Here is a 23,175-nt window from a genome sequence, read left to right on the forward strand (position 1 = left end):
GTGCGAGCGATAACGAAAGTTAATTGCTGTAAAAGGGGGAGCAGGAAGTGAGGCCGAGCACGCTGGTGAAAGCAGTCTGCTGCTTTCAAGTGCGATGCCAGATGCCAGCTTCGCGCGTGAATGCCTCACATGCACTGGCCATAAACCGCATTGCAAAGGTCTTTGGCAGCATTTTCCTGTTCCCCTTCTTAATCTCTCGCATAGCGATTGCTTACGCAATAACTAGGCGAGACCTAATAATGGTTGAGCTGGTGGCAGAAGTGGGCGGGGTGAAGAGACAACATGGACTGAGAGTGAGGAGGAATAAAAGCACACGAGGGAGATCACATGCAGTCTCATGGAGTGCTTTAACCAAAGGAACAAGAAACAGGAATGCTTTAACGCTGAAGGTTAGGATTTCCAGGCGAAAGGTTGACAGTGCACTGCGAGAGGGATGCGACCTGCAGAGAAGAGGATTTAGCTGCAGAACAGATATGGAGAGAGGGTAATCAGATAAGAGGCCTGGAGAGAGGTGGGAGGGGTGGGGGCCTGGGAGTAACACCGGAGCGCGAAAGGTCACTCGCGGGGGACGAGGGAAAGAACCCTCCCACAGAAAGGTCCTGAAGGCACTCTGGCGTGGAGGTGGCTGCAGGGCAGGACACATGTGAGCGCTCCCCGTCTCTAGTCACCGAGGCAGGGTGCGTGGACCACGCCAGGACACATGCGAGCGCCCCGTCTCTAGCCACCGAGGCAGGGTGCGTGGACCACGCCAGGACACATGCCAGCGCCCCCCGTCTCTAGCCACCGAGGCAGGGTGCGTGGACCACGCCAGGACACATGCGAGCACCCCCCCGTCTCTAGCTACTGAGGCAGGGTGTGTGGACCACGCCAGGACACATGCGAGCGCCCCCCGTCTCTAGCCACCGGGGCAGGGTGCGTGGACCACGCCAGGACACATGCGAGCGCCCCCCCGTCTCTAGCCACCGAGGCAGAGTGCGTGGACCACGCCAGGACACATGCGAGCACCCCCCGTCTCTAGCCACCGGGGCAGGGTGCGTGGACCACGCCAGGACACATGCGAGTGCCCCCGTCTCTAGCCACCGAGGCAGAGTGCGTGGACCACGCCAGGACACATGCGAGCGCCCCCCGTCTCTAGCCACTGAGGCAGGGTGCGTGGACCACGCCAGGACACATGCGAGCACCCCCCGTCTCTAGCTCCTGAGGCAGGGTGTGTGGACCACGCCAGGACACGTGAGCGCTCCCCGTCTCTAGCCACCGAGGCGGGGTGCGTGGACCACGCCAGGACACGTGAGCGCCCCCGTCTCTAGCCACCGAGGCAGGGTGCGTGGACCAGGACACGTGAGCGCTCCCCGTCTCTAGTCACCGAGGCAGGGTGCGTGGACCACGCCAGGACACATGCGAGCGCCCCCCGTCTCTAGCCACCAAGGCAGGGTGTGTGGACCACGCCAGGACACATGCGAGCACCCCCCGTCTCTAGCCACCGAGGCAGGGTGCGTGGACCACGCCAGGACACATGCGAGCGCTCCCCGTCTCTAGCCACCGAGGCAGGGTGCGTGGACCACGCCAGGACATGTGAGCGCCCCCCGTCTCTAGCCACCGAGGCAGGGTGCGTGGACCACGCCAGGACACGTGAGCGCTCCCCGTCTCTAGTCACCGAGGCAGGGTGCGTGGACCACGCCAGGACACATGCGAGCGCCCCCCGTCTCTAGCCACCGAGGCAGGGTGCGTGGACCACGCCAGGACACATGCGAGCGCCCCCCGTCTCTAGCCACCGAGGCAGGGTGCGTGGACCACGCCAGGACACGTGAGCGCCCCCCGTCTCTAGCTCCTGAGGCCGGGTGCGTGGACCACGCCAGGACACATGCGAGCGCCCCCCGTCTCTAGCTACTGAGGCAGGGTGCGTGGACCACGCCAGGACACATGCGAGCGCCCCCCGTCTCTAGCCACTGAGGCAGGGTGCGTGGACCACGCCAGGACACAGGCTGTGCTCTCATGGCAGCGCCCACACTGGCAGAGCAGGGACGGCCCTTCCCTCCAGCCCAGGCTGTACTCTCATGGCAGCGCCCACACTGGCAGAGCAGGGACGACCCTTCCCTCCAGCCCAGGCTGTACTCTCATGGCAGCGCCCACACTGGCAGAGCAGGGACGGCCCTTCCCTCCAGCCGAGGCTGTGCTCTCATGGCAGCGCCCACACTGGCAGAGCGGGGACGGCCCTTCCCTCCAGCCCAGGCTGTACTCTCATGGCAGCGCCCACACTGGCAGAGCAGGGACGGCCCTTCCCTCCAGCCCAGGCTGCCCTCTCATGGCAGCGCCCACACTGGCAGAGCAGGGACGGCCCTTCCCTCCAGCCCAGGGTGTCCTCTCATGGCAGCGCCCACACTGGCAGAGCAGGGACGGCCCTTCCCTCCAGCCCAGGGTGTCCTCTCATGGCAGCGCCCACACTGGCAGAGCAGGGACGGCCCTTCCCTCCAGCCCAGGCTGTGCTCTCATGGCAGCGCCCACACTGGCAGAGCAGGGACGGCCCTTCCCTCCAGCCCAGGCTGTACTCTCATGGCAGCGCCCACTGGCAGAGCAGGGACGGCCCTTCCCCCCAGCCCAGGCTGTCCTCTCATGGCAGCGCCCACACTGGCAGAGCAGGGACGGCCCTTCCCTCCAGCCCAGGGTGTCCTCTCATGGCAGCGCCCACACTGGCAGAGCAGGGGACGGCCCTTCCCTCCAGCCCAGGCTGTGCTCTCATGGCAGTGCCCACACTGGCAGAGCAGGGACGGCCCTTCCCTCCAGCCCAGGCTGTCCTCTCATGGCAGCGCCCACTGGCAGAGCAGGGACGGCCCTTCCCTCCAGCCCAGGCTGTACTCTCATGGCAGTGCCCACACTGGCAGAGCAGGGAAGGCCCTTCCCTCCAGCTTTGCAACACTCTCGGCAGCGCCCACACTGGCAGAGTAGGGACGGCCCTTCCCTCCAGCCCAGGCTGTGCTCTCATGGCAGCGCCCACACTGGCAGAGCAGGGACGGCCCTTTCCTCCAGCCCAGGCTGTGCTCTCATGGCAGCGCCCACACTGGCAGAGCAAGGACGGCCCTTCCCTCCAGCCCAGGCTGTACTCTCATGGCAGCGCCCACACTGGCAGAGCCGGGACGGCCCTTCCCTCCAGCACAGGCTGTGCTCTCATGGCAGCGCCCACACTGGCAGAGCAGGGACGGCCCTTCCCTCCAGCCCAGGCTGTACTCTCATGGCAGCGCCCACTGGCAGAGCAGGGACGGCCCTTCCCTCCAGCCCAGGCTGTGCTCTCATGGCAGCGCCCACACTGGCAGAGCAGGGACGGCCCTTCCATCCAGCCCAGGGTGTCCTCTCATGGCAGCGCCCACACTGGCAGAGCAGGGGACGGCCCTTCCCTCCAGCCCAGGCTGTGCTCTCATGGCAGTGCCCACACTGGCAGAGCAGGGACGGCCCTTCCCTCCAGCCCAGGCTGTCCTCTCATGGCAGCGCCCACTGGCAGAGCAGGGACGGCCCTTCCCTCCAGCCCAGGCTGTCCTCTCATGGCAGCGCCCACTGGCAGAGCAGGGACGGCCCTTCCCTCCAGCCCAGGCTGTACTCTCATGGCAGCGCCCACACTGGCAGAGCAGGGACGGCCCTTCCCTCCAGCCCAGGGTGTCCTCTCATGGCAGCGCCCACACTGGCAGAGCAGGGACGGCCCTTCCCTCCAGCCCAGGCTGTGCTCTCATGGCAGCGCCCACACTGGCAGAGCAGGGACGGCCCTTCCCTCCAGCCCAGGCTGTGCTCTCATGGCAGCGCCCACACTGGCAGAGCAGGGACAGCCCTTCCCTCCAGCCCAGGCTGTGCTCTCATGGCAGCGCCCACACTGGCAGAGCAGGGACGACCCTTTCCTCCAGCCCAGGCTGTGCTCTCATGGCAGCGCCCACACTGGCAGAGCAGGGACGGCCCTTCCCTCCAGCCCAGGCTGTCCTCTCATGGCAGCGCCCACACTGGCAGAGCAGGGACGGCCCTGCCCTCCAGCCCAGGCTGTGCTCTCATGGCAGCGCCCACTGGCAGAGCAGGGATGGCCCTTCCCTCCAGCCCAGGCTGTGCTCTCATGGCAGCGCCCACACTGGCAGAGCAGGGACGGCCCTTCCCCTCCAGCCCAGGCTGTCCTCTCATGGCAGCGCCCACACTGGCAGAGCAGGGACGGCCCTTCCCTCCAGCCCAGGCTGTGCTCTCATGGCAGCGCCCACACTGGCAGAGCAGGGACGGCCCTTCCCTCCAGCCCAGGCTGTCCTCTCATGGCAGCGCCCACACTGGCAGAGCAGGGACGGCCCTTCCCCTCCAGCCCAGGCTGTCCTCTCATGGCAGCGCCCACACTGGCAGAGCAGGGACGGCCCTTCCCTCCAGCCCAGGCTGTGCTCTCACGGCAGCGCCCACACTGGCAGAGCAGGGACGGCCCTTCCCTCCAGCCCAGGCTGTCCTCTCATGGCAGCGCCCACACTGGCAGAGCAGGGACGGCCCTTCCCTCCAGCCCAGGCTGTGCTCTCACGGCAGTGCCCACACTGGCAGAGCAGGGACGGCCCTTCCCTCCGGCCCAGGCTGTCCTCTCACGGCAGCGCCCACACTGGCAGAGCAGGGACGGCCCTTTCCTCCAGCCCAGGCTGTGCTCTCATGGCAGCGCCCACACTGGCAGAGCAGGGACGGCCCTTCCCTCCAGCCCAGGCTGTCCTCTCATGGCAGCGCCCACGCTGGCAGAGCCAGGGACGACCTTTCCCTCCAGCCCAGGCTGTCCTCTCATGGCAGCGCCCACACTGGCAGAGCAGGGACGGCCCTTCCCTCCAGCCCAGGCTGTGCTCTCATGGCAGCGCCCACACTGGCAGAGCAGGGACGGCCCTTCCCTCCAGCCCAGGCTGTGCTCTCATGGCAGCGCCCACTGGCAGAGCAGAGACGGCCCTTCCCTCCAGCCCAGGCTGTCCTCTCATGGCAGCGCCCACACTGGCAGAGCAGGGACGGCCCTTCCCTCCAGCCCAGGTTGTCCTCTCATGGCAGCGCCCACTGGCAGAGCAGGGACGGCCCTGCCCTCCAGCCCAGGCTGCCCTCTCATGGCAGCGCCCACTAGCAGAGCAGGGACGGCCCTTCCCTCCAGCCCAGGCTGTGCTCTCATGGCAGCGCCCACACTGGCAGAGCAGGGACGGCCCTTCCCTCCAGCCCAGGCTGTCCTCTCATGGCAGCGCCCACACTGGCAGAGCAGGGACGGCCCTTCCCTCCAGCCCAGGCTGTCCTCTCATGGCAGCGCCCACACTGGCAGAGCAGGGACGGCCCTTCCCTCCAGCCCAGGCTGCCCTCTCATGGCAGCGCCCACTGGCAGAGCAGGGACGGCCCTTCCCTCCAGCCCAGTCTGTGCTCTCATGGCAGCGCCCACTGGCAGAGCAGGGACGGCCCTTCCCTCCAGCCCAGGCTGTACTCTCATGGCAGAGCCCACACTGGCAGAGCAGGGACGGCCCTTCCCTCCAGCCCAGGCTGTGCTCTCATGGCAGCGCCCACTGGCAGAGCAGGGACGGCCCTTCCCTCCAGCCCAGGCTGTCCTCTCATGGCAGCGCCCACACTGGCAGAGCAGGGACGGCCCTTCCCTCCAGCCCAGGCTGTCCTCTCATGGCAGCGCCCACTGGCAGAGCAGGGACGGCCCTGCCCTCCAGCCCAGGCTGTCCTCTCATGGCAGCGCCCACACTGGCAGAGCAGGGACGGCCCTTCCCTCCAGCTTTGCAACACTCTCGGCAGCTCCACGGGCAGAGCTGCGACAAAGTACCGGCCACGGACTCGAGGTGCACTCAACACGGATTTATTGACATATATACAATATATACAGTTCAAAGCGTCATCGCCAGGGTGGCATGACGGCCACGAGAGAGGCCCGCACCTCCCGGGGGGGCAGCCTCCAATCCTCTTCATAAAGCTCCCTGCTGGAGCCCCCGCTGCTATGGCGCGCCAGCAGCGTCCGCAGCGGCTGGGGGGGCTCAGCAGTGGAGACCACCAGCAGCAGGCAGTCCCGGCCGCCCTCCGGTGTGGTGACCCCTCCGGGGGCGGTGGCTTGAGTGGCCCCCATGATGGCCTTCAGGGGGGCCCGGCCGGCCGCCAGGGCCTGCGCGTCCGGGGGGTCCAGCAGGCAGGCCAGGTAGAGGCCCACCCGGCTCCTGCGCTCCCCGAAGGCCAGGTCCACGCGGTGCTGGGTGGAGGCTCCGGCGGCGTCAGTCAGGGTGGCCGTGTAGGCCCCCTGCAGGCTGAGCTGGGGCACGTAGAGGCCGCACAGCAGGTCCTCCAGGTGCAGGTATAAGGTGTTCCGGAGGGACCCCGGGCCGGCCAGGGCCAGCAGCCGCCGCTCCCTCTCCGCCGCCCGGTGCGCGGCCCACAGCACCCGCTGGCAGTGGGGCAGGTCCGGGCGCTGGAGCAGGCTCTGTGCCAGGGCCTGCTGGGCGGCGGGGGGCAGCAGCCCGAGGCCACAGGCCTCCTCCAGCAGCGGGGCCACCTGCTGGGGCTGGCGGGGGGCGGGCAGGCGGCGGACGGCCCGCAGCAGCTCCTGGGCGTTGAGGCGCAGCAGCTCCTGGGCCCCCGGGGTCAGGGGCACCTCCTCGGTGACGCGGAGGAGCAGCCGCCGGCAGGCGCACGGGCCAGGGGTCGGCTGCGGCCATCTGGGGCTCAGAGGCGGAGCAGCAGGCACAGCAGGAGCAGGCACAGCAGGAGCACCGGGAGCAGGAGCACCAGGAGCACCGGGAGCAGCGGGAGCACCGGGAGCAGGAGCAGGAGCACCAGGAGCAGGAGCACCAGGAGCACCGGGAGCAGCAGGAGCAGCAGGAGCACCGGGAGCAGCGGGAGCACCGGGAGCAGGAGTAGGAGCACCGGGAGCAGCGGGAGCACAGGCACAGCGGGAGCACCGGGAGCGGGAGCAGCGGGAGCACAGGCACAGCGGGAGCACCGGGAGCAGGAGCACAGGGAGCAGCAGGAGCAGCAGGAGCACCGGGAGCAGCAGGAGCACCGGGAGCAGGAGCACAGGGAGCAGCAGGAGCACCGGGAGCAGCAGGAGCACCGGGCGCAGCAGGAGCAGGAGCACCAGGAGCACCAGGAGCAGGGTCCGAGCAGGCGCATGGTCTGGGTCCACACGCGAACAAGGAATCCAGCGCGGAGCCTCAACCAGGGTCAGCTGCGCTCGGCTCGGGCCTTTAAATACCTGCAGAGTAACCGCTCACACCGCTCCCGGGAGTGTCGCTCACACATCCTGTGATTCTGGGCAAATCACCTCACCTCCCCGAGCCCCCCAAAGGGAATGAGTGCTGAGGTGGAATGAGTGGTGACATGTAAAGCGCTCTCATACCCGCTCTCGCGTTATTAAAGGTTCAGCTATGGTGTTGCATTATTTAGCAATGCCAATAGCTCAATCTTTAATAATGCGACCAAATGCTTGGATTGCCAACCACTCACACTGCCCCGGGCCACACTCGTCAGCACTCTAAAGGCCCATTCAAACCTTGTCCTCTCTGCACATGCCACCACGGGGGGGGGGGGGATGGGTTGGGGGGGGTACACGCCGGGTTACCTCGTTTTCACAACTTGAGTTTCCAGTCCTGGAAACGCTCAGTGCCCAGTAGCATTGACGTCATTGCTGTCGCAGCATTGCTGTGATACTGTCAGCTGACGGGGCTCATTCTTGCAATGTTATTGGTTCGAGCCATTATTCAAGCACAGGCTGAGCTTTCCCTTCAAAACAATGCTGAACCCCCACGTGGCTGCAGCTTTGCTGACATCTGCTTTTGCTGTGATGATGCCTTAGGCTGCGCCGGAAGTGCATTGGCTGCAATACTACGTCACACGCGGACAAGGACTCCTTGTATTATGATAGAGTCTGTTAAGGACATTATTACCCTGCGGGCTGAGCTTGAGCATTGCTATCTTGTAACCAGGGTGAGGCAGGCACCATGCTGCTCATCAGACCTCGCAAGGCGCCTTGAGGTGATGGCTTCAGGCTGCACTGTTCTGGGGCATCATTTGCGGCTGCCTCGGGGCGCTGCCGTGGGATTCGGGGAGCTGCTGGTTCCCCAAGGGCCTTGCCCGCTCCGCCGAAGCCCCAAGGACTTGATGGGAGGCAGGGAGCGGGCAGCCTCACTCCACACGCCATCGGAGTGCGCAGATCCAGCAGGGTTGGCGCTACATCAGTAGACGTGGCGCTACATCAAAACCAACCCCACGTCACTGCTGCCCTGGAGTGGAGCAGTGAGGAGCACAGCACACCAAAGAAACCAATATAATACGAATTCAGATTTAGCCAACGTCGCTTTCCAAGGTTTACCTTAAAGGAAGTAAACAGATTTATTGGTAGAATACGCCTGCCCGAGGCCACGCAGTGGCCATTAGGAGGGCGGGCTCCTAGTCACGGAGGGCTGTCCCGCCCCCGCATGACGCACTAGTTTCCTCACCCGAGGCAGTCTCCCCTGGTTGGTGGAGACTGGTAAGTGATGCACGTCCGGGGCGGCTGGGAGGGGCCGTCTGGAGTACTTCAGACCCCTGCCCCGTTGGGGAGGCCTCTTTGCCGCCCCGGACGTCGCAGTTCCACGTTGGGACACTCTTTTGTCTCGCCTCTGGTCGCCGTCCAGAGGTCCGGTCTTGCGACGTGTTTCCCGGCGTTCGACGGTTCGTGTTGCCTGTGGTGAGTGGGGAGGACTTGGGTGGGCCGCGTTCCCACGGAGATGCGTTTAGGCAATTGTCTTGTTCGGGGGCATGTGGGGTCACTGGTGCGGCCCCGGCGGCCCCCCCACCCCCTCCTCGTTGGGTAACACTTTGTTTAATGCATGGGACTTTTAAGCAGTCCTTGCCCTTAGTCATGTTGTGCTCGGGAGTTAGTGTCCCATCGGAGCAGTTGTTTGTTGTCTCCCTCCAGGGGTACTATTACTCCAGCGTCTCGTTTTCTGCGTGGCATGCGAGGCGCTTACCTTAGCTCGTGAGTGCGTGTTCCTACGGAGCAGTTGGTTGTTTCTCGGTGCCTTCATTATGTCTCCCTCCTGGGGTACTATTACTCCATCGTCTCGCGTTTCTGTGGGGCAATCGAGGCGCTGTCCTCCTCCCCTACCTCTGTACACGGTATGCAAAGAGTATGATGAGGATCGGATACATATAACTATTGCAAGGCTGCGAGTCCGTTTTTATTTATGGTCAGGCACAGCGCGTTAAGAAATAAGAAGGGGGAGCAGATGGGTAACACGTGCGCAGGCGTTAGCTGTTGTAATTTTCGGCCAGGACCCTTTCAGGCAGGCCTGTCTTAGAACGCCCCCCCTTAATAGCATGGAATCATTCTGCAGTTTCAACGCTTGCTAGCGTGGTGTTTAGAACTAATTTTATTTCACGTGCAGGCTGCAGCATTTGGTATAGAAGGTTCGTTCCCCTGCTCAGGAACTTGTTGTGTACATGCTGGTTTTGAAATACGAATTCCCCTGGCTCTGCCGGGCGCTGATGATATAGCGTGCATGTTTCTCAATGTTTTTGTGCTTCAATCAGTGTGAAATTGGTCTGGAGTGCGACAGGGATCCAATCTTCAGCCCGGTTTGAATTTGTTCGTTACTGCTCACTGTGTGTCACAGCTCTTCATTTCATTTGTTTTCTATCACGTTAGGGCATTGCCCAGGGGCGCATGGTCACAAGTTGAGCGTGGCACGTCCCCTACCATTGCTCAAATGCGAACACAGGCCTTTTATTGTGGCTCCCCGCGCATTCATCGGCAGGTATGCGGCGTGGGGTGGCATCATCTGTCCGGACCAGTGGCTGAGTCGAAATAGGGCCTTGGCCTGGAGGTTAATGGCCGACCGCCCCCAATCACCTCCTGGCGGCCATTTGGTCTTACGGGATCATGTTTCCGACTCGTTGCCGGGCGGGGGGCCTTTAAACATTTCTTGCTGGGGTTCCCCCTGCTACACGATCAGATCGTATGGTGCACCGTCTCGGCGGGTGACTTGCCCTGCGTCGTTTGTCGTGAGATACGCTAGTAACATTGTGTCTGGTTTGTGCGCGAGTAACGGGAAGGTGTGTTTTGGATGATTGCAGCAGGGGTCATTTGCTTGTGCGGTATGTGTCCGAGGAGTCTGCTGGGTCCCGTTGCTCCTATATCCTGGCGTGGTCCCCTTGGGGGGAGGGCAGCCTCGTTCCCCAGATTAGCGGCCCAGCGGCGTTGAGAGAGTGGGCTTTGAGGCCTTGGCTGCCTGGGGCGTTGACCCGTTGCGGCTCAGCAGAATCAAGCGCATGCTAGGTCGGGCAGCGGGTGCGTCGGGCTGTTTCGCCCTTCTGGGGGCAGTGAGTGTTGTGCATATGGGTCACGGCCTCCTTAACTTTGGGGGCAAGTTGTCTGGGGTTCGGCGGGAGCACGGGTGGTGGTGTTATTGTGCCGAGCGCAGTCCCGCGGGTACCTTGGCACGAGGCGATCACAGGCGGGTGTCGCCGGTTCCATGCTGCTAACCGCCACGGGGAATACAGAGTTATTTTCGGCATGTTGTTGTTATTGCTGCTGTCCCGGACTTGGCTCGAAGGGAGGGGGTAGAGGCATGAGGTAATTCCCATTAGCACTAGCCTCGGGCTATTGGCGCCGAAATTCGGCGGTGCCTGCTGTGGTTTCTTTTGAAACGCTTCTGACCACGGCGCTAATTCAGTTAGATATTCAAATTACGTGGTCATCCCAGCATACATACTCGTCACTGACGGGTAATATATTAACTCTGCGTCATTAGTGTTCCACTCCGAGCCCATTATTCAGTCATCTCATTGTTGGGGTGGCGGCTATTTTCGGGCCTTTCTCGGCACATCGGTTGTAGGTTTGTTGTGCTGGCACACTTGGGTCAGTCTCCCACCCATCTGGAACGACGCGATTTCTATACCGCAGTGTGGTTTGATAAAGTACATGCATATACGAGCAAGCGCGGGGATGGTGCTGGTCTTCGGCAGTTTCCTACTATTCCGGTGCACGTGCGTAATGGCGGCCGGGTGCGGCCATTTTTAGGGACATCATTGTGTGATGTCCGGCGCATAAGGGTAAGGGCGTCCAGTGCGGCCATTTTCAGGGGCGGCTTGGGAGCAAGCCCCCTAGCTCAGTTCCTCAGTTCTAGTTTCAAATAGTTAGGCCTCTTCCCCTTAATCGGAATTTTCAAGATGCCACTAGCCCGGAAAATGAGGTGTGTAAAGTAGCCATGTCAGCCTAGCAGAAAAGCACAAACCAAGAGGCCCGGGCCCCAAACTGAAAGTGTTGCACAGATACTCATGAGGTATTCTGGTTGCCTGAAATAACTATTCTGGTTTGCTCCCATGTAACCCTGTTACGAAATTGACAAGCTATTTATAAGGAAGGGCACTACACGATTTCAATGGGATCAGCCGTGCGGTGCTAACCCGTAAGGCATGTTACTGCTTTATAATTTCACCCCGCATCGGTTGTGCCTTCCCTATAAGTTTCAATGAACAGGTGCGAGTGCACAAGCCTTAACGTCACCAGTATTGCTCATTTTGTAGGATGTGCAGTTAAGAATATTTTCACCTCCATCTCCCCCCCCTGTGCGCCAATTTGGTCCGGTTCGGGAGCCCGGCATAGGGGGAAGTCGAGGCTAATACGTAACATCCTGTCCCATGGTATCTTACTGTGGAAAAGTAAATTTTGCCATGTTCTGTGTCCCTACGTGTTCCCCATCTTATGTTATATGTGCATGATCAATATGCATATGTATTCCCTTATGACCGATTAAAGACGCAATTACAGTTATGTCCATCTCTAGTATGCCAGTTTCCAGTTCTCGTGAAAGCTACGAGTATTAGGTCTATGTAAAGCTATGTTGCCACGTTTCATAGTGTGCACGTTAATTCAGTAAAAGTCCCCGTTTCTAGGCCTCAAAAGGGCCCGGACCCAGATTCAGCTCCTGTCTCCTGAACCCTCTCCGAGGAGCGATGCAGCCCCCACCTGTATCCCTGACCCTTCACTTACTTCCTGCCTCACAGTGCCCGGCTCGGCCTGGCTCTGCCTGCCAGTCTGCCAAGAGTATGTTATGATTCTAGTTATCAGTCCAGCTCTCCTTCTCTGCATTCCTAAAGCTACTGAATCGCATCAATAGTTTCAGTCATCGTTTAGCCTTTACGTCTCCATGTAAGAGAAATACTGTATTAATGTTCATTTAATATTCCTTGCACCCGCACTACATGTAGAATAATGCATGCACCAGTCTTAGAGTCTGTTAGCCTTTGCCCTGATAACTTTTGGATTCTATCAACATGTTCTCTAAACATCAGATACTAGATAGTGTTTAGGTACATGTCGCTCTGACTCTCCAGACTTTCGTCTCCTCTTCTAGCGCAGAAGTCATAGCCCCCAGTTCCTCCTAGTAACACGTCATTGCCAGCTTGCGCGCACCACTAGGTCAGAGGTCCCGGCTCCTTAGGTAGCCCCCTCCATGTTTCCGCCCCATTTATGACATATTCTGTTACGTTTACATCACATGTCTATGTACACGCCTCTTGTTACACCTACTTTCTGCCTTATCTTTCGCGACTGCTACAAACCCCGCCCACTGCTACGCCTACTACACTGAATGTAATGCAATTGTTTAACTATAAATATTGTGCACTGTTATTAAAAGTTATTCCCTTATGCTCATCCCAGATCCTGCCCCGGCAGCTGCCGGGCCCTGCCATCCTATTCCCGTGCAGGTTGTCCTGTTGCTGTCCTTTATGCTGTATTAAAACCTGCAAACTCCAGCTACCTCGAATCTTGACTCTTATTTATTGAGCTATCTGTTAATTAATTATTCCGAAAAATAGTACAGGTATTTAATTATTTATTTACCACATAATGGTGCCCGAATAGGGACTTGCCCTTTCCCCACGCGCCGGAGAAGCCACGCAGGCCCCCTGATCCTCTGCAGCCGTGACGGAACCATACCGTGCACGTGCAGATATTTCTGCTTCAAGTATCCCTCAGGCCCACGGAGGAGACGGAGGTTGCGGTCCAGCATCCAGACGAGGCGGTGGAGGAACGCGGCGAGTCCCGACCAGAGCCCAAGCCGAGAGTCCAAGGTCCGAGGTATCCGGAGGCCCACCCGTAACTGAAGTCCGAAGTTCGTAGTCCGTCGTCGTAGCAGTCCAGTCCAGTCCGAGGCCTTCCGTTCTTGCTGCCCGGTGAGTACCGTTGCTGGGGTAGTATCTAGACAGGGTCAATTAATTTGTCTCTGGTCCGTGGGTTTGGGTACGCAAATCCAACACGAAGTGTCCACCTAAGTGGATGCGGGTCCTGACGTGTCTCTTTATGAGACCGGTATGCTTCGTACTGTTTCAGCAGTGCATCTAGTAATTCTAGTAAGTTCTGTTCTCGAGAAAATTCATGTGTTTCTGTTCTCAGTATTCCAGGTAATGTTTCTGTCCGAACTGTTATTTTAAATGTTCTTCAATGTGTTTTCAATGTCGTGGTATGAATGTGTTGTTTTTCAGTAATCATCGTGTTCATTGTGTATTGTATTGTGTCTAGACTCTAGTTCAGCCATGCCTCTGTTCTCCAAGTTACGTCAGTTAAAAACTAGAAAATGTCTGCTCGAGGAAGCAGTTCCTGTCCCGCCTAGGGACAGTCCAGGTCATTTTATGTATCACAAGCATGGCATAAGTGCCATATTATATCTAGATCTATGGGTCGAGTATACCAAGGAATTAGAAGAAAAGTATAGATGGCCTGTATCAGGCACATGGGATGCCGAGTGCATCATGCGAGTAGAAGAAGTATTATGGAAAAAGAAAGCCAGACAGTCACAGAAAGATGCCATCGAGTATGGCGCAAAGAATCTCATAAAAGAACAGAAAAAGAAATCAGAAAAACAGAATTAAGTAGAGAATCCACAGAAAGAGCCCAGGAAAGGGAGTTAATCGAAGTAGGTGAACGAGTTAAAGTCGAACAGTCAGACAGACAGAGGAATGCCCTTATTAAGGGTATGTACCCTCTTCTTGCCGAGGGCTTGCCAAAAGCAACCCCGGAGGCATCCAGTAGTTTCCCGCCGCCACTAGTTCCGACCAAGCTACGTCACAAACCGACCGCAGCTGATATTTTTCTCTCGTCCTATTTGGACGACACAGTCCCAGAATATGCAAATCCTGTTCCGCCAGCTCCTGCAAATAATGTAATTTCTGCTCCTCCAGCCACCGGGGCACCCGTTACGGTACCCCCGGTCCAGCCCACATTACAAGTACCCGCTACATCGGTCACTCTGCCAGCACGAAGAGTATCAGTCGACGATTCCAGTTTAGGGGCCGCGGGGGGAGGTCCTCCTGGTACCCCGCCGCCACACAAACGTGTAATATTAGCCGAGTTACATGAACGTGCGTTACAGCGCACGCCCAAACATCAGTCAGTTGCAGATATCAGGCGAGCTCTTACCGAATGCCGTTATGATCCGGTCCCAGGTGATGATAGTATGGTTATATATTCATTACGCGTAAGACGGGTGACCGAGTATTTGGACACCCTACCAAATATGAAAGAAGATCTAGACAGAATATATCGCTTCATCCGTACAGGGGATGATCCAGAAAGTATTGGCGAAGTCATGTCTCTAAGGAAAGCTGAGACTCAGCTCATGCTATTAAAGTTTCTAATAAATTGTTTAATAAGAGAACAAGATTATCCGACTAAAGATCCGACCGAAATGAGAGCTCTGACGAAATGGAGTGATCATATAGCCGAGGGAAGACACAAGACACTCAGTAGTATAGAGAGTATGTACAAGAAAATACGTAAAGAAATAATAAGGTTACACGAACAACGCAAAGAAGCACTAGTAAGCGAGAAAGAAAGTAACTCTGATACTGAGGAAGCAGAAGACGAGAATCCTTCCAGAATAGCGTATGTAGGTAGAACTAGACTTTCCGACCGACATTCACGTCTAGAACACAAGAAAGTTTTCTCTCTTCCAGCACCAGAACAAGAGAATCTAGAGCAAGTATTTCAAGTTACCGATCACATTCTGAAATCACGAATCGGTTATAGTGAACTTAGTACCATGCATGAACAAGAACTAGTCCGATCAGCAGTCCGATGGACTACTGATTCTACCACTTTTCCAGACGAAATAGTGGCACAAATGTTTCTGAAACTGCCCCCAGCCGAGCAGCGACTGGTGGGTATGTATATGATCCAGCACCTCATTACTCTGTATGAGGGTCAGCATTCTGATCCAGGTCCGTTACATGATGTTCTGAACGAGTTACTACAGTACAGATGGAAAGGTCTAGGTACCGATTTAATTAGTATAATTCTAGAACAGCGCCACAAATATAGAACATTCCTGAACCCGCATTTTGTTCATGTCTCACCTCCAGAAAGTAAACCATTTTACATAGACAGACAGCATCCGTTACGAGAAGTACACCCAGTTAGGACACAGGGTGGTTAAATGCAACGAGTATTTGTTTACACCCCGATTACCAAGATGGAACTCTTAGAGATGAAGAAGTTAATTCCCTGTCACGATAAAGATCCAGCAGGGTTCCACCGTGAATTAAAAGACATGCTCCGTATGGGAGAATACACGTATCCAGATATAATTAAAATGTTAAAGGTTCTGTTGCCTGCGGGCATATATGAAAAACTCAAAGAAAAAGAATGGGAGGTGGGAGAGAAAAAGATAGATTGGGCAGCTCTAGAAGCTGAAGATAATATACGAGTACCAGGTACCGGTCTAGGAGACAAATGTAAAGAATTGCCCGAACTATTAATACAAGTTTTGCCAAGATTACTAGCCACGAAAAAGGAAGACTGGGATGCAATCTCAGCCTGTAAACAGAAACAAGACTAAGATACTAGTGATTTTTATTCTAGGTTTGAGAAATGTTTCAGTATCAACAGTGGTCTCAAGACGAGTAGCGAGTCATACCCTCATCTTTTTGTTACTAAACTAGTCGAGAATTCAAGTCCACAAGTTAAAAATCGAGTTTTGAAAGTCGAAAGTACATGGCAAGCTAATACTCCGTCCCAAATGTTACAGATGCTCCAGTACCACCAGAATAGAATCAGAGAAGAGCAAGATCATGAAAGGAAACGTATGAAAGACACAAAAATGAAAGTATTAGTTGCACAATCTGTTTCTCAAGACAGTCAGAAGAGGGGTATGAATCAAGCCAGTCATCCTGCAGTTCCTGTTAAAGGGACCTGCAATTATTGTAAACAGCCAGGTCATTTTATAAACGAGTGTGCAGTTCTGAAACACAACATAGCTACCGGTAAGACTAAAGAAAGACCACGTCCGCCTAGACAAGAACAAGTTTCACAGACTTCTCAGTTACCACAGAATGCACAACAGACAGTTACAATACCGCAGCCTATTGCTGCAACACAGCATGTTACACAGCAAATGTACCAGTATGCACAGTCCGAGTATCCAGAATACCAGCAGTATTCATGAAACAGCCTAGAGAGGGAGGTAGGCTTGCCTCTCATCGAGATACCTGTAGATCAAGAGTGTCCCTATGTTCACAGTCAAGTATTAGGGAAAGACAGAAAGTTTCTGATAGATACAGGGGCAAGTAGGACTACTATCAGTCACGACGAGGTTCCAGGGGCTCCGCTCTCAGGCTCTAGAAATATTTCCCTTGGATTTTCAGGAAAGCCAATAGTTAACGAGATTTCCAAACCAGTTACTCTAGAAGTAGGTCCATTGTCCCGAACTACTGATCTGTTACTTACAAAGTCATGTCCAGAAAATGTGTTAGGCATTAAGACACTGAAAGAATTAGGTGCAGTTATTTGCTGCTCCCCAGAAGGAATACGTTTGTTTTTACGTGACTTCAAGGGTCACTATGTATTACGTGATTTTGATCCAAGATTGTTAAATGTTCCGCAGCATTTATGGGCGCAAGGTCCAACTGATGTTGGTTTTATGCAAATCACACCCCATCGTGTGACTCTGAAACCAGGTGTAGTGTTACCACGAATCAGACAGTACAGATTGCCACCTGAGGCTGTAGCAGCCTTATCCAAAATTATTGACGAGCTTATTGTTCAAGGAGTGGTTGTAGAAACTGACTCCAATATATGTAATTCTCCTATCATTCCAGTCATGAAACGTACTGATCCAAATGCACCTCCAGTATATCGATTAGTGATTGACCTTCGAGAACTTAATAAATGTATCATTCCCCAGTACCCAGTTGTCCCAGATATTTCTTCCCTATTGACAGCCATTGATTCTGAAGCTACGTTTTTCACAGTCATAGACCTCAAGAATGCATTTTTCAGTGTCCCCATTCATCCAGACAGCCAGTTCCTTTTCGGATTCTGTTTAAATGGAAGGAGCTATAAATTCACACGAGCTCCTCAAGGTTTCACAGAAAGCCCTAGTATTTACAGTCAAGCACTCAAGAGACAACTAGACAATATTCACATGCCAACTGACACTGCCCTGCTCCAGTATGTCGATGATCTACTGATCACAGCCCGCTCTGAACGTGACTGCGAGCGAGCGTCACTTACAGTTCTGTATTTCCTAGCCGAAATGGGGCACAAGGTGTCCCCTTCGAAGCTTCAATTCTGTGTCCAGCAAGTGATCTATTTAGGCCACTTACTGTCCAAGAGGGGTAGGCAGTTGACACCTGACCGTATCCAGTTAATAGCGAGTCTTCCTCAGCCCAAGACCCAGAAGGAGGTACGAGCTTTTATCGGCCTCACTTCTTATTGCAGACAATGGATTCCCCAGTATGCATTTCTAGCCAAGCCACTGATACGGTTAACGACACAGGAGGCAGCCGTATCGACTGTCCTCCCTTGGACATCTGAACATACACTTGCTTTTAATGAATTAAAGAAAGCCTTATGCCAAGCACCCGTTCTAGCTACACCGAACTACAGTAAGCCTTTTACACTTTTTGTCACAGAACGTGAAGGTACAGCATTATCTGTTCTCACACAAGATCAAGCAGGACAATACAAGCCTTGTGCTTATTTTTCGAGCACATTAGATCCAGTAGCCCAGGCTCTGCCTGCGTGCCTCAAGTCAGTTGCAGCCACAGCACTAGCTATTAGACAAAGTGATTCCATAGTGTTAGGACATTCCCTGACAGTACAAGTTCCACACTCCGTGGAAGTTCTTTTAAACCAAACACAGACTCAGCACTTGACAATTGCACGTTTAACAGGTTATGAACTGACACTGTTCCAGCCACACATAGAAATCAGACGCTGCAACGTTTTAAATCCTGCTACACTGTTACCGTCTGTTACTTCAAATCCTGCCACACATGACTGTGTGGAAGTTGTTAACACCATGACAAAGCCAAGACAAGACCTGACAGATATTCCGTTACCAGATCCCGACCTGACACTTTATGTGGATGGTTCATGTATGAGAACAAGTACAGGAGAACTAGTAGCCGCGTATGCAGTGACTACTGAAACTGAAGTTATAGAGACACACCGTATTGACACTTTGTCCGCTCAAGCAGCAGAGCTAGTCGCTCTGACCCAAGCCTGCATACGTGCCAAGAACCTGAAAGTTAATATCTACACAGATTCACGTTATACATTCGGAGTCGTACTCGACTTTGGAGTGCTCTGGCAAGAAAGAGGTTTTATGACTTCTCATGGAACCAAGATTCAGCATGGTCTCCTCATTCAAGCTCTGTTAGAAGCAATACATTTACCGACAGCTATCGCTATCATGAAGTGCAAAGCACACACGAAAGTAACTGACATTATTTCCCAAGGTAATGATCTAGCAGATCAAACAGCCAAGCTCACAGCTCAGACTCCAGACATTCCAGTTAACACGACACAGACACACACTCCAGATCCGACTACATGTATGACAGTTAAGGACCCTACTCAAGATGTCATAGATATCCAGTCACATGCTACTCCCGATGAAATCAAGAAATGGTCCGAACAAGGAGGGGTCCAGACAGATCAGGGATGGTTGACGAAGGGAAAAGCCACATGGTTTCTCCCCGACTCAATGGTTCAAGTCATTATTAATACCGCACATAGTCCTGCACATTTAGGAGAAAAAAGCTATGTTAGACAGTATCCAGAACATTTGGTTCAACAAGCATTTACGAGCTGCAGCCAAGCAGAAAGTCCGTACCTGTATGATATGTTGTCAGTTCAATCCAGGTAAAAGTGTCCCGGTGGAACAAGGGGGATTCCAGCCTCCTGACCACCCTTTTGAGGTCCTCCAGATGGATTATATTCAGATGGAGCGATGTCGAGGTTTCAAGTATGTCCTTGTAGTTGTATGCGCTTTGTCCAGGTGGACAGAGGCATATCCAGTCCCAGATTACACAGCCGCGACCACTGCCAAGCAGCTGGTTCATGAATTTTTCCCCCGTTATGGACTCCCTAGGGTCGTGTATTCTGACAACGGCCAGCCATTCTCATCTGAGTTAATGAAGCATGTTTCCCTTCTGTTAGGGTACCAGTGGAAGTTTCATTGTGTACGCCATCCTGAAGCAGCAGGTCTCGTAGAGAGACATAACCAGACCCTGAAAATCCGCATCGCCAAAGTCTGTAAAGAGAAAGGTGTGGACTGGCTAGTAGCTCTGCCAGTCGCCCTATTTTATATGCGCATGGTCGCACATTCCAGATCAGGTCTGTCCTCGTATGAGGTCGTATTCGGCCGCCCCCCGAATATGTGGGGTACACCTAGACCCTGAAGTATTACAGATGTTTCCAGTAATATGCTGACAGATTACCTAGCTTCCTTGATGTCTGCCCTACACTCTTGTCGTTCACAGGTTGCCGCCGCATTTCCAGACAATACCGAGGTGAAACCGCATGAAATCGTTCCAGGAAGTTTGGTCCTCGTGAGGAATTTTGATCGTTCAAGTCCGCTGGAGCCCCGCTGGAAGCAGCCTCAACTTGTCCTTCTGACCACCCGTACGGCCGTGAAGTTGGAGGGCCGTAAGGGTTGGGTCCATCTGTCTCACGTCAAGAAGTTCCATGGATTGCAAACTAAGACTTTTTCCAAGAACATTTCCAAGGATTACCTTTCTTCTAAAGACTGCCAAAATACTATTCTCAAGGACTGTCCCGCTACTGACATTGATATAAAGCCCTCCCTGTTAGAGAAAACTCCGCAGCAGGAGTATAAACAGAAACTCCGGTCTAGTAAAATAAGTCAGCCAGTTTAATTGTCTAAGTCCCCCTCGGGTGAAACGGTTAGACAGGTTTCTGACATGTATAAGATAGACCCCCATAGTGAGAGAGTTAGTCAAAACTCTATCAGATGTATCGTTATTTTATGTTTTCTTCTATTTTTGAGTTTGATGGTTACCTGCACAAGTTATGCATTGCATTTATGTTTTCCAATTTCTCATGTAAATAAGTTTTCTAATGCTACAGTAGAGCACACATTTAGTGATCTGCCTCCTCACGAGCTATCCTATCGTCTTGCTATGAGAAATAACACATTCATCCGTATGTTACACTATTCACACCAGACCAGCAATGCTACTAATTGTTGGGTGTGTGGTCGACTCCCCCCTTTCCAGACACCGAAGGGAGTTCTGCCACTCTTTCCTTATCCGTTTTCACATAATGGTTCGTGTGGAGCATGGTCCACGTTAACGTCATCCTCAACCGATATGTCCCTTCTTAATAATACATGTTTTCCAGACAAGCAAGGTCTCACCCATAGAACAGGGTTAGATCTAGAAAATGAAGTTTATAATTTAGGAAATTATTCTTCGAACTTTATGGTCCTGAATGTTCAGTCTGATACTACTCCAGATTTACCTGCCATTTCAGTACTACCAGTCAAAGGCGAATTATGTGTCCGAAAGAATGGTTCCGCACATGTAGGACATAGTGATTGTACTACTATTGTCAAGTATAGTGACAGTGGGAAATCTATTTTCAAAGCCTCACGTCATTCTTATTTTGTTTGTGGTCAGACCGCATATGTTCGTCTGCCCCTCGATTGGGATGGAACCTGTTACATTGCCTTCCTACTGCCACCAGTTTTTCTAGCCCCATCCGATTATCATAGAAACACACATCTAGTACACATTAGACATAGAAGGGAGATCGAGTCCCCAATTGTCGATCAAACTGAAACTGCTCTAGAACAATATCAAGACTTCAATAAAGGTTTCTTCTTCTTTTTAGGCCCCGTCCAGAATAGTAAGTTAATCCGTAGGTTAACCAGAACCCTTGAAGCAGTAGTGAATGAGACTACTTCTGCTCTAGGTAACTTAACCGAAGAGCAATCTGCTATGAGATTTGTCATTTTGCAAAATCTTCTCGTTCTTGACGTCATACTAGCCGATAGAGGAGGAGCATGTAGAGTCATCGGATCTAGTTGCTGCATTTTCATTCCTAATAACGCGCCGTCTGTTTATTCAGCTATAACTAGACTTCATAAAATTGCCCATCAGTTACACCAGAATCCAGGCACCTGGACATGGTCCGGTTGGCTCTGGAGTATAATTTCTGCCTGGGGATGGAAAGTATTGTCATTCCTAGGTATAGCAGTAATGATCATTTTCAGTTGCTGCCTCTGTTTACAATGTGGCCCTGCGATTTGCGGCATTTGTGCTACATCCTGTATTCCAAGTCCTAGTCCTAAGCCCCGCTCTAGATCCCGTTCCAAGACAATTCGAGACGAGCAAATGATACTGTATGAAATGATAGATGGTATCATGAATATTGATGTTTCCTGATGGAAACGTAGTGACAAGGAGGGAATGTGGAAAAGTAAATTTTGCCATGTTCTGTGTCCCTACGTGTTCCCCATCTTATGTTATATGTGCATGATCAATATGCATATGTATTCCCTTATGACCGATTAAAGACGCAATTACAGTTGTGTCCATCTCTAGTATGCCAGTTTCCAGTTCTCGTGAAAGCTACGAGTATTAGGTCTATGTAAAGCTATGTTGCCACGTTTCATAGTGTGCACGTTAATTCAGTAAAAGTCCCCGTTTCTAGGCCTCAAAAGGGCCCGGACCCAGATTCAGCTCCTGTCTCCTGAACCCTCTCCGAGGAGCGATGCAGCCCCCACCTGTATCCCTGACCCTTCACTTACTTCCTGCCTCACAGTGCCCGGCTCGGCCTGGCTCTGCCTGCCAGTCTGCCAAGAGTATGTTATGATTCTAGTTATCAGTCCAGCACTCCTTCTCTGCATTCCTAAAGCTACTGAATCGCATCAATAGTTTCAGTCATCGTTTAGCCTTTACGTCTCCATGTAAGAGAAATACTGTATTAATGTTCATTTAATATTCCTTGCACCCGCACTACATGTAGAATAATGCATGCACCAGTCTTAGAGTCTGTTAGCCTTTGCCCTGATAACTTTTGGATTCTATCAACATGTTCTCTAAACATCAGATACTAGATAGTGTTTAGGTACATGTCGCTCTGACTCTCCAGACTTTCGTCTCCTCTTCTAGCGCAGAAGTCATAGCCCCCAGTTCCTCCTAGTAACACGTCATTGCCAGCTTGCGCGCACCACTAGATCAGAGGTCCCGGCTCCTTAGGTAGCCCCCTCCATGTTTCCGCCCCATTTATGACATATTCTGTTACGTTTACATCACATGTCTATGTACACGCCTCTTGTTACACCTACTTTCTGCCTTATCTTTCGCGACTGCTACAAACCCCGCCCACTGCTACGCCTACTACACTGAATGTAATGCAATTGTTTAACTATAAATATTGTGCACTGTTATTAAAAGTTATTCCCTTATGCTCATCCCAGATCCTGCCCCGGCAGCTGCCGGGCCCTGCCATCCTATTCCCGTGCAGGTTGTCCTGTTGCTGTCCTTTATGCTGTATTAAAACCTGCAAACTCCAGCTACCTCGAATCTTGACTCTTATTTATTGAGCTATCTGTTAATTAATTATTCAGAAAAATAGTACAGGTATTTAATTATTTATTTACCACATTACTATAAGTTGTCCAACCACTCCATTACTATGTGTGGCATTCAGGTGGCAAATGACATGCACACGATCATATTACCTAAGATAAATATTGGATATCCGGCCATCGGCATCAGGAGTTTAGCAGGACAGTTTCACTGGTAATGGAGGCCTGGAGTGGTTCATTATAGACTTTTTAAAAGCGATCCTTCCGTCGTGCCCTGCTTCTATTACTAATAATACATAACCTTAGCCCCAGGTATGACAGAGAATAGTGCTGTGTTCTTTCTACTATT

At 53.7% G+C, this 23,175-nt stretch overlaps 1 long non-coding RNA gene and 1 pseudogene across 1 annotated transcript in view; one reads left to right on the plus strand and one right to left on the minus strand.

Moving 5' to 3' along the window:
• The window catches only part of LOC147659546 (uncharacterized), a 255,935-nt gene that overhangs the window by 135,735 nt on the left and 97,025 nt on the right, over positions 1-23,175 (minus strand). The gene's annotated exons all lie outside the window — the stretch shown is intronic.
• LOC147659548 (uncharacterized) lies at positions 14,445-16,430 on the plus strand (annotated as a pseudogene).

This window comes from Lissotriton vulgaris, unplaced genomic scaffold, assembly GCF_964263255.1.
Source record: "Lissotriton vulgaris unplaced genomic scaffold, aLisVul1.2 SCAFFOLD_882, whole genome shotgun sequence".
In the NCBI taxonomy this organism is placed as follows: Eukaryota; Metazoa; Chordata; class Amphibia; order Caudata; family Salamandridae; genus Lissotriton; species Lissotriton vulgaris.